We start from the raw sequence: 12,727 nt of genomic DNA on the forward strand, positions 1-12,727 counted from the left end.
ATATTTAGTTTACTAGCATTTTATTTTGAAATTTCAGAGTTTATTTTTGGCTCTTGCTGTGGCAGCCAAATGATAGCTCAGGTGTTTACCTCATTCAGTTTCCTTGAATAAAATGTCTCCTCACAGTTTATTTTTCTTATCACGAGAGTTAGAAAAAAGCTGAATCATGTGGGTTACAGAAAAGCTGAATTGTGTGGGCATTATCCCAAATGGAATTTGTAAAATAAAGGCCACAGATTCCGTTGCTGGTAGCTTTTTTACATTATCATGTTTGGAAATTTATATTGGAATGACCTATAACATATTCATGGAAAACTGTGTGGCAAATTGCAAATTTGAGAAAGTTGCTGTTGTCCCAGAAACTGAAAGGACTTTCTAATGAAGGATTTTGTCACGTATTTATGCAGAAAACATGGATAGCCTAAAACTCACTCCACTAGGAAGTAAGTGAAAAAGAGTCCAAGAATAATCACAACAACACCCCCTAATTGAACCAGCAATGGTGAGAGATGAGAATAAACTACAGCAAACACTGTGGATTTGGGAAGACTAGATCCTAAGATCACCTCTGGGAACCCTAAGATCACCACAGGATAAAGTCTACAGGTATTAGGAAATTCTGTGGTAATATTTATTCCTTGCTTACATTAGTGTGGATGAATTTCTTTATAGAAAGTAGAGGAATTCTCTCCAGATAATGCCACTGAATCCTGAGCTTTCCCATTGCTCACTCAGAAGTGTGTGCACCCAGCAATTCGTACCATTCAAGTATCAACACACATATATGTTCACGACTGTGATGTTATATCTCTGTCTCATGTGTCTTCCACAAGGGACAAGAAGCTCCTTGTAGCTAGAATTGCCCAATTACGTACAATGATACTGCTTGGATGTGAATCATGGATAAACAAGGAATACTTTGTTAGTATAAGTAGGCCCTAAATATTGCATGATGCCTATTTATAGTGAAATATAGCTGTTGTTTTATCTGAGATTCTGATTTTCCTGGGATTCTTATATTTTTATTTGCTATGTCTAGCAGCCTGATTTGCGGGATGCTGTTCACTCATTCCTATGGCTTCCAGACTTTTCCTAACCTGGTCATCTTCCTCTAGAAGCTCCCACATCTGTCAATAACCTTAAAATATGATGCTATAAGTGGACACAGGTGTTCTGGGGTTCAATGACATCCTGGTGGCATCCTCTGGGTACGCATCCCTTTATAAAAGGCTACTCCAGGTGAAGGACCAAGAGCTGTATCGCCAGTGCAGAGATGAGCCCATCCGCCTCATCCGTAGACTACACATATGCTTCCCTAGGCATTCTAGGTTGTATTTACTCCTTTAATTAAGTACTACCCCAGAGAGAGATAGCTATATATTTTCCTGAGAAAATAGAAGACAACAAAGTATTTTTCCAGCTCTTGCTGTGTATGAGGCATCATTCTAAGCACTGTGCTACAGGATACCTTTAAGATGGCTCTTTGAGGGTGATATTGTTATTCCCTGTTTTAATAGTTTCAGCATTATTAAGTAGTTTGTATGAGGTTATAGACTGTTATAGACTGAATGTGTCCCCCCAAATTCTTATGTTGAGGCCCTAATCCCTAATGTGATGGTGTTAGGAGGTGAGGGCACGAGAGTGGGGTCCCCATGATGGGATTACTGCCCTTATAGAAGAGGAAGAGACGTTAGAAGAAAATTAAAATAAGTAAAATTTTTAAAAGAGTGGAGAAACTCCATATTGGATCCAGGCTTCCTTCCAATTGCTTCTTCCCAGAGTTCTATTATGCCTCACTTCCACCTTAGAAGTTATGACTCAGGTAGAGTGTCTGCCTGGATGTGATTTCCTTTTTCTTTCACTGATACTTCTGACATAACTCCATGAACTCTGGGTAAGTTGATACCCATCCTAAACTGTCTAAAATCTTCATGGCACCCACAGAGCTCCTGATGCAGTGTCCTGTGCTCTTGTTTGGAAGGGAGAATTGAGTGAGGGTAAAGAGAGAAGTCAAGATTTAGAATCCAGGATGAAGCTGGTGATTTGGAGAAGGAGTTGAGTTGGCTTATTGCTTGGCTATGAAAGAAGAAACTGGATGACTCTTAGGAGGAACAGAAGTGTCCGTGTTATTTTGTTTTGTTTTGTTGCTCTTGCTGTTGTTTTAAAGGTGAAAGGGACTATACGGGTGTAATAGCGAAAGAGCGATGATGTCTGGAAGACGATCTGATTAACCCACCAAATCGCAGGGGCTGGACATCTTTGCCGTGTTTCATATAATAAATTGGAGCCAAGGAAACACGGGAATCTCAGAATTCTTGTTTTTTCTTCCCTCCAAGTATTAAAGAGAAGTATAATATTTATTTCCATTTTAGGCTTTAGGGACAAATTCCATAAGCAAAACCCATTGATACAGGCTAACACTTGTAGGATGCTTCGTGGGGTGGCCAACAAGAGAAGTTGTATCTGCTGTCTCACATTTGCAGAAACACTATAAAAAGGCTACCTGTATTCAGTAATTTCATTTTCTGTTTTGATGTCTGCCTTCTGCTGAACCTCTTCTGTTCCTCTTTCACAGACTCTTTTAAGCTTCCTGTATGCCTGGGGAGTCTCTGTCCTGTGGTGAGAGTGACCAGCTAATGTCAGCACCTTGGTCATCTCCACTGCTGAAGGCAAACAGCAGTAAATCATCTGCAGTTCATTTGATGGTAAATGCACTATTAATGGATCAGGAAGACAAACGGAGTCAAATGGCAAATCCGTGTGATTGCCTACGAGTTTATTGTCAAGGTGAGATTAGTTCAATTTCCATAAGATATATAGAGAGCCTAATTTTTATGACATAAACCATTTGCACACCATACAATTGAGTTGCAGTAACAGGGTTCGGGGATAATTAGATGATTCTCCCATTTTGTGAGTCGAAACTCTAAAGAAAATGTTTTCATCCTATTGCTGCTACAACAGCTCAGTAGATTGTGAGCCGCCCTCACTTCTCCAACAGGGCACGGCCTTCTGTCCAAGACAGAGTTCCTGGGAAACGAGAACACTCACAGCGGGACATGCTCAATTGTTTTCTATAGTAAATCCTCTGACTCAAGCGGTGGCTTTCAAATTCTTTTTTCTATGAAGCATCAGTATTCCAAAATCTGGTAAAGGGCAGCTTGTGTTTGACGAAGAAAAGGTAGGACTTCTGATTTAGACCTTAATTTAAAAATGGATCTCATTAATTGAAAAATGTTTGAAAACCACTGACTTGTGGCTTAATTAGAATTTGAGCAGAAAATCCACTGGAGACAAGAGGATGATCAGAGGAGGTAAGAGAGAATGAAGTAGCTGACATATTGTCTGGAGCCTGCAGATACACTGAATTATTGACCCAAACACTTTATGTCGTTGTCATCGAAACAAACCTTTTTGTGTGGATGATAACTTTGAAGGGAACCACAGAAAAATCAGCCCAACAAATGAGGTTTGAAATCAAACAAGATTGCCTTTTACCAGTGAGGAGGCCTTTATTGAACCCGATTCTCCTTTTCCTGGTTTTGAAGAGGGCCAGTACTACCTCCTTCACAGGGCTGTTGTAGGAATAGACATGTGACAGGTGTGAGCAGATGTTCACAAAAGAGTAATTGCTTTGCCTTTTGTCATTCCTGTTCTCATCTAGATAATTATCGCTTAAAGACCAATTTATCTTGATTGGTTCTTAACAAGTTGAGTTTCCAGGCCACCACATATTCAGTGCCAGAAAGAAAGAAAGAAAGAAAGGAAGGAAGGAAGGAAGGAAGGAAGGAAGGAAGGAAGGAAGGAAGGAAGGAAGGAAGGAAGGAAGGAAGGAAGGAAGGAAGGAAGGAAGGAAGGAAGGAAGGAAGGAAGGAAGGAAGGAAGGAAGGAAGGAAGGAAGGAAGGAAGGAAGGAAGGAAGGAAGGGAGAAAATTAAAAAAAGTATTGTGAGCCCAGACTCAACTCAGTCATCATGAAAGCAAGGGTTTATGAACAAAGAAGATGTGCGTGAAGATGGCAGCCAGAATCTCTAATGGGTTGCCTCAGGGCTCAGCCCAGACTGCCTGGTGATGATGTAAGCATGCTGGGCTTCTAGAGGAAAGGGCTGTGCCCAGACTCAGTTCCTACAGACCCACAGCCCCTTAGTTTTCCTTGTGCTGTGATGTGAGTCTGTTATTTCTCAGCACTGCCCTAAATCTTTGGTGCCTTATCTCAGAATTGTTAATATCCAAGTCCAAATATTAATGGCACCCATGCAATGTTGCTCTTATGCTTGTTCTACAAAAGAAGAAGAGTATAGGTCTTTGGGCTGCATAGCCCCACACCATATCCAGCTGCCCCCTAGCCCAAGGACACTTCTCCACAAGATGCTTAAAGTGTGAGGGCCATGATACTTTTGCCCAAAGTCCACACTGGACCCAGTAACCTTCACGGGTGTTTGCTCTGAGCAATGTACTGAAAAACTACAGCTGTGACAATAATGCTAAAAACTCCCCTTTCTTTAAAGAGCTTCCATTCTAAAAAAGGAGGTGCAACAAATATTTTGTCATGGGAAAATATGTAAGGTGCATGGGAAATTGTTCAGTCAATGCTAGGACTGTATTAATTGACTAAAATGTAGCTGGTAATGTGCTAGAGGCTTAAACATAAGTAAATGCACTCAACTAACATCCTTTTGATAGGAATTTGTAAAATTTGAGTAGAAATATGTGAATTTGTGTTTGATTTGTGTGTGCATTAGTTCAAAACTACTTGATAGTCAAATAAAACCACCAATCATATTTTAGGATGACATGTTTAATTAGATAACACTGCTGTAGATGCTTTAGCAAAAATGTATACATAAACAAGACAATTATTTTATATTATTCTTATTGTATCCATTAAACATAACAGTCCCAAAGGACACTAACGTCAGGTTCTGTAAATTAAAAGTGAGTCGAATTTCATAACAGTCTATAATTCAGAGATTTAAAAGAATCAAAACATGCCTTTTCTCCCATGAGTTTAAAATTTTCCCAAATTATGATTCTTCATGAAGACACAGTCTTTTGAGTAAATCATTTAGTGTAAAAAATGACAGTCACTTGGCAGTTTATGATAATTAAGCTACAAAATACTTTTATTATAATAAACATGTACAGTAATTATATTTATTTAAATGTTATAAATATCCATTTTTATCATTATTATAATTAGGAAGCTTGACGTCTTCCAACAAATGGTGAATAGCTAGTAAGTTCCACGCAAGTCCAAACGATTTCCCGGCAAAGCGAGGAGCCAGTCACTCCCCCTGACCTCACGGAGATTTAAGTCCAGCAGGACAGACAACAATCACCATACAACTGCTCATTCACTTCTAACGTGATGTGTATGAAAGACAAGTTAACATGAGATTAGATTGTCACGGGAATCCTACCCTATCTGGGAATAACCATGGGAAAAAGACTCATCTACAATGATGGTTTACAGGCTGAGGCCTGACCCGTGGATAGGAAAAATGCACTGGGAGTAAAGAGAGGATCACTGCATACAGCATAGAGATCTCGGAAGAGAAGGAGAGGAGGCAGGACTAGGGGGAAGAAGTCTTGTCATGGGGGCTGTAGGAAAAGAAAAGAAAAATGTGTAACTTACTGGAAGAGGGCAATTATAGAAACCAAATTTAAACAAAGGATAATACAGGACACAGCTAGCTGGTAAACAAAAAGCAAAAGGAATCCCTGGCAGGGAAACAAAAGTTTGAGTAAAGACAGGGGAGTAGGGGATCTCTGGAAGTTAGCATATGGGGAACACAGGAAAACCACAGCAAGCTGGGGGGAAATGTGGAGCAAGAAGGAGGAAAGATTGCTTGAGACCAGATGGTGGCAGGCTTTGAATTCCGCATGGAGGAATTTGAATGCTCTCTCCAGGGCAATGGGGAACCACACATGATCAGATGTATTTTACAGAGGCTGCTCTGTCTATTTGGGTTGGACGTTGGAAGAAGACTTAACAGGTAGTAGCAGTCACGTTCCAGCGTACACATGACGAGGGCTTGTGCTGCAGCACTGGAGGTGGGGATAAATGGGCAAAAACAGATCTGAGAGCAATTTACATGCATAAATTGCCCACATTTTTGTCACAACTTGTATTTAAAGAAAGGGCGAAAAGTAATTGTAGCTTTGTTTCGTACTGTTCTGTTTTTTGGGAGATGTGGACCTGCAAAGATAAGGGTTTTAAAAACGTTAGCCCCTCTGACTTCCTAAATGGCCAATTCAGAGAGTTACAGCCAGTTGGCTCCCATTTGCTATGACACATATCAGCATTTGGGTGTTCACACTTTAGGATCAGATGTTGGAGAAACATACTGGAACTGAGTGAACCTAAGGTGCCGATGCTATGGATAATTGACTTGGCTTGTGTCATGGGCAACTAAGCGTGGAAATTGCAACATAGATTGGAAAAGCAGGACTAGTTGTAGGGAGATTCTGACATCATGGTCTCTTGTGATCACAGGGAGGAAAACACCAACAATTCAGCCGCCTATGCATTCCTCTCTGAGCGGCAAGGGGCCCCCAAGCAGTCGGACCTTCAGATCCTGGTCTGTGTTCCATCCTGGCAGTGGTACTGAATTTTGCATCCCTAAGTTAAATGTTTATCTACACCAACCTGTTTCTATTTGCTGCCAAATATTCTCAAGAATTTTCATTGTCTAATGCAATGCTGTACTTGTCTAGCTTTTATTTTCTTCTGAGATGAAAACTGCCAAGTTTACGTGTTCGCTGAAAAGCTACCACTACATAAACATCATAAGAACATATTGTAGTTGGCATTTTTCTTTAACTAAAATTAGGCAATTATCTCTCAGAATGTTCATACAAACTGAAAGACAATTCAGCTGGAAAGGATGCTCCTAAAAACAATAGAGGAAATACTTCCTTATTATCAGCTCATGATACCAACTCTAATGTCACATTGAAATTAAGTGGCAGTACGAGTGAGCAGAGAAATAAAGAATGAAAAGTAAGGAAAGATGTGAGAGAAAAGGAATGCAAGCGGTATCCTACAGGAACCAAGGGAGAACATTTTGGAAGGAAAGTATGAATGAAGGGAGGCTTATTTTATTCTTATATGGTATGGTAATTACTTGTTTGGAGTGTAAAACTTATTAGAGTGTAAATCTTTGGTATGGAAGGGATTGGTTTCTTCTTTCACTTCCGTTAGCACCATTCACAATTCAATGGGTCTGAATAAATAATAAATGAATAAATGATTTAACAAGCAAAAAATGAAACAGACACAGAATAAAAATACTGTAAAATATTTGACTTGAAATAAAAAATTGTGGAAGCTGGCTTAGCCCTGGAGCAAATCCAAAGTAAGGTGAAATGAACTCAGAAAAAGCTGTACTGAGCTAGACTGGTCCACAGAGATCAGTACTGAGCATCCCTTGGAATTTATTTTTAAAGTTATCCATTCATATACCCATAAAAATTAATTGACACTTTTTTAAATTAAATTACTATGTTATGTATCTATTGTAAGTGTGGAGTAATGGTGACTTTTTAATCTCAGAAATTATCATGACTAGGTTCTTCTTATCTGACCAGCTGAGATGGACACAAAAATTAATGCCCAATTACCAAACCTATTCCATCTGCTTCCTGAAATCTGATATAAGGATTTAGGAGGAAAGATACCCAAATTATCCCATTAAATGTAAATATTTAGAGTCCTAGGCCTCCTACTTCTTTTCTTTTCTTTTGTTTATTCTCTCAACATTTTATTTTTTTTAGTTTTTGAAATAAAAATCAAAACACATCTTTGTTACATAGTATGTTAACATGCTTGCCATTCTTTTCAGTACAGTGTGGTTTAATATAGGGTACTTTAAAACTTCCTTTTTAAAGTATTTTATGGAGGGAAATAGCTCTTTAAGAAGATACATGGGTACATGGGCTATCATTTTTCATTATTTTAGCGTTTAGGAATAACAAATATGGATAGCAGGCCTTCTAACTGAAAATTTGGTCCTCTAAAATATATAAGTATTCCTCCTATAACAAAAGTAAATTAAATATACTGTTGGAAAAAAATAAATATTTGGTCTAGGCCTCTGAGTGAGCTTAAAAAACAAGTTAGGATGTGTTTCAACAGCACAAAAGGAACATTCTAGAATCCACCTAAAAACATTTGCAGACCACTTGGCCTGATGCTATTGGGGTTGTTCTGCTTCAGAAGGGACAGAGGGTGCATAGGACAGTGCTGCAGACTCACAACAGCCACAGAATCATTTACTCAGAATTGACCAAAGTTCAATAGGGAATAATATACAACAATAGTAGAACAGTCTCAACAGTTACTCAATGCCTGGAAAGCAAACTGTAAGATTAGAAAAAATACCTCAGTAGGAACAATAATCAAAACGTTTATAAGATTTTGAAGGTGAAAAAAAAAAAAGTTCATCATTTATAGATGATGTGTTGTCAGTACATTAGTTTCCAGGACACTGGGGACAACCCCAAAACATATGAAGTAAGAATAAAGCCAAGAAGCTTAACCTTCCACCATTCTCTTGCCCACCTTTGGCCACCTGCAGGGATGTCTTTGCTTCATTCTCAATGTAAATATTTGCTCCTTGAGACAGCAGCAGTTTTGCTTCTTCCACTCTCTCCTTGTCACAGGCTAAGTGTAGAGGAGTGTTACGCTCGGTTCCTTGGATGTTTGTGGATGCTCTGTGGTACCGAAGGATCTGAATCATCGTTACCCTTGGCTGATGCCTTGTGCATTGCTGGAGCCTCATAATGGTCCTTAGCATCCGGATTAGCCCCACCTTCCGGTAACATGACAATGATCTCCTGCCTGTTTTTGGAAGCTGCATAATATAGGGAAGTACAGCCATTTTGACTGACAGCATTCACTTGAGCACCTCTTCCCAGAAGGGCTTTTACAATCTCATGGAGGCCAGCAGAAGTGGCAATACGAAGAGGAGACCAACCGGCATCATCTTTATCATTTGCTGGCACTCCAAGTTGCAGCAAGAATTCAACAGTTTCTGTATGTCTGGCTGAGCACGCCCAATGCAGTGCAGTTCTGCTGCCCTGGTCAGTTCTAGTCGCCAGGGATTTATCGGCCAGAATCATTTCCTTCAACTCCTCCAGCTTCCCACTCTAGGCCAGCTTGCAGGCCATTAGGTTAGACACACGACCGTCCATTTCGCTTTTCCAGGATCTCCCTGCAGCAAGCCTCCTACTTCTTTCTTATGAGCCATACCCAATCTAGTACCAATTCTAGATCACCCTAAGAAGGTCTGCTATGCAGTCCTACCTTGTAGCTCTTTGGGGTTCCACTCTAAAGACGCCTCAAAAACACAATTTTCTATTTTGATATCTTGTTTGTGTCTATCATTTTATTTCTTTATTTCTTCTTGTTTTATTTTCCTTTTTTCTTCTTTATAAATTTTGCCTCTTGTTCTCTTCCCGTAGTGTCTCACAGAACTGTTCTCCCCATAAACCTGGGGATTGTAAGTGTTTGTAGGACACTCTGCTGGAGCTCCTTCCTGTCTGAGCAGGTCGGTTGGGTGCCGTGTGGAGCGGGAGGCTGGCAGCCTCAGCTCTCAAGTGAGCAGGCATATTGCTGAATATCGTGATGCATATGCCCCCAATGTCAAAATGAGGAGGGTTTTTTTTTTTTTTCTCCTGAGGCATCAACATCCCTAGCTTTTGTGCAGTCATCTTACTCAATTTCCTTCTAGAAGCCCTGTCTTACTAGTTTTCAGCAAAATGCCAAGCAGTCTGTGCTCAGTGGGAGGCTGTGGTAGGGTGTGATGGGGTCGCTGACTAACGCAGTTCACTTTATAAAAGATCCTCACACATAATCTTTGTTGTAACCTTACTTATCTGCCATCTTTAAGTCCAGAGCTCCTCTAGAATTTCTACAGCAGATGTATACTCATCTCTTTGGCCACTTGCTCCTAACACATTACAGGCTATTGTTATTCTGCCTATTATGTGTGTCAACATCCCAACTGGTTTTAATCTTTAAAACTTTGTGGTAGTTGCTTGCTCATTGGTGGCCTCTCCACACCATCCATTCTCTTAGTTAACGTTGCTTATTTTTTAGCTTATTTCTGTACTTCTATTTCAGTGAACTCATAGGAAGAAAGGGGGAAATATGTATGTTCTCGCTTCCGTCTTGAGCTTGGAGTCTTTTTGAAATATTTCTATTAATAGAATTGTGAGGTTAATTCCTATCACTGTTGTGCGAAGTGAAGCTCTGTTCCTATGCCCAATCCTTATTTCAATGCTCTCTGGCTGAACATGTACTCACCCCTCTCATTTAAGGCCTTCATTCTCCTCTTGGCGTTTCACATGGCGAACAGTGGCCCTTAACAGATGCATCTGATTCTATTTCCATCAAAGGGTATATGGTTGAGCCTCCTGAATTGTTTCACGATATTGTCAAATAAATGCTTCATGGGGTTCAATGGACCTTCAGGAGAGTGTTCTGGGAAATGTGATAGACTGGCCTCAAAGAGCTCATCAAGCACCATACTCCAAAATTATGCATATTGCCTAAATAAATAAATAAACAGATAGATAAATACATAGATAAATAAATAAATAAATAAATAAATAAATAAATAAATAAATAAATAAATAACTATGGGCTTTGAGTAGGATAAGTCTGGGAAACAAATCTTGATTCTGCCATTTTTGGGGGTGGGGGGTGGGGCAAATAATCCCAAAAGATTCTATTTCCCCATCTCTTAAAAATGAGGATACTGAACCTATTCAGTCCAAGTGAAATTTATATACAAATCATGAAGGAAAAAAAAAATGCCTTTAACAGTCAAACAGAGGCATCCTGACATTTGAGATTTTTCCTCATCTCTATTATCATGCCCAACTTGGCTTGAAAGACTTTGTGGCAAATCTTGTTTTAAATGCTTTTTCTATATTCATTTATTTAATCTTCACAAAACCATCAAAAGGGATGCACTTATATGATTTCTATTTTGGAAAAAACAAAAAACAAGGCACAGAAATATGAAGTAATTTGACCTTGGCCATGCAACTAGAAGATTGACCGAGCAGGAATTCCACTGTAGAGCCCTGTCCCAGTCCTATTCTTTTTAACCGTATACCACATGACCCCCTAAACCACTCCACCCAGAATATTGAGAAAGGGCCAGGCTTGGCAATAGGAACCCATATTTAATATTAATAGACAAATAGAAATGAAAACTAAGATATTCATATGCAGCCATTGGCAAAGGTTAACCAGAACATTTAGACTCCCCCCACCCCACCCCCCTTTTTTGGTTATATTTGTTGCAGTAAAAGTAGAAAAGGAGTGAAACAAATGTGAAACATGGTCTGGATCAGAGCTACCTGGGGCAGATGTTGCCCATGGCTCTGTAGCATCAACAAGGACTGAGAGCTTGTTAGAAATGTGGATTTTTAGAGCCTCCCCAGAACTGCTGAATCAGGATTGGCAGGGGTGGAGCCCAGAAATAGGTGTTAAAGGAGCACTCCAGGTGATCCTCACCCACTATAGCGTCTGAGAAGACCTACTTTAAAGTTTGCAGATACTCCCACGTAAACTGTAAGAATTTTGCCTTCATCTTATGAAGCAGAGATGAGTTGGCCCATTTTACAATGAAGTAAAAGAAGGTACAGAGATGTATATAAGGTAAAGTCCCTTTCATTTATCACTACCCAAAGTTCTTTCATCTGTACCTACTGAGTTATGCGGAATTCTCATTCTCATGTTCTAATATCCTCTCATTGTTATAAGAGTTTTGTTCATGTACTTGTTTATTTTCTGGAATGCAGACAGTATATCAAGGAATTGAGTGAGAAAATAGGATCAAATAGTTGGGAGTCGAAGAGAGATAACCCTGTATGAATATTGATTAGATGGAACATAGTGGTTCTTCATGCCGAAAAACACCTGTCAGGAATGTCCCCACATCCCTCCTGATTCTCAAAGTAACTATTTTTATATACTTTAGAAACGTTGGCTTTTGGATTAGCCAGATTTCTACTACAGTTAAAACAAACAAAAACCATGTTTTAGGATTTTCCCCTCTGTGTCAGCTCCTTTGAGATGCCCAAATGTGGAAATGGTCCAGTTGAGTATCTGTGTTGCTGAGTTGGAAATAATTTGTGCAAAGACCAGCACATTTTCCACTTTGGCCTATTTTTAAAAGCTGCAATGCCTCAAAAAAAAAAAAAAAAAAAAGCTACCTAGATAAATGAGCTATTCCCACAGTTGCGTTCAAAGGCAAGAGGAGTGTTTAGGATTCAAACAGTGCCACTGAGGGAGTTCATGTTTTCTGCAAAGAATTGAACTAGGAGGAGGCAGGCAGAGGGTCAGCAACCAATCATATAATCAAGTCTGGCAGTGGAGGTCATTGGATTCAGTTATGCGTTCCCAAATCATGCCTTAAGTATGTATATCCTCATGTCATGGTAATATTAAAAGCTAACTTATATTGAGGGCTTGTTGCAGGCCACATGCTCTGAGCCTGGCATGCATACCACAGTTCTCTTAAGAAAGTAACATTATTATCTCACTGAAGCCAGGAGGTTGACAATTTACCAAGGGCACATGAAAGCTAAAGGTTGACCTAGCATTTGTATCCTTTTGGTGTGATTCCAGATCTCATGTAAACTAATGCCCAGGCATATGTTCTCAGATCTGTGGTGTTTAGACTTCAGATAGCCTGGGAGTTGTTGTTCAT

General features: G+C 39.6%; 1 pseudogene; it reads right to left on the bottom strand.

Moving 5' to 3' along the window:
- Positions 1-2,499: 2,499 nt before the first annotated feature.
- On the bottom strand, positions 2,500-9,203 carry LOC109445389 (uncharacterized; annotated as a pseudogene).
- Between the last annotated feature and the right edge of the window lie 3,524 nt (positions 9,204-12,727).

The sequence above is a fragment of the Rhinolophus sinicus genome, chromosome 5 (assembly GCF_057876585.1).
Source record: "Rhinolophus sinicus isolate RSI-liver-muscle chromosome 5, RSI-T2T, whole genome shotgun sequence".
NCBI lineage: Eukaryota > Metazoa > Chordata > Mammalia > Chiroptera > Rhinolophidae > Rhinolophus > Rhinolophus sinicus.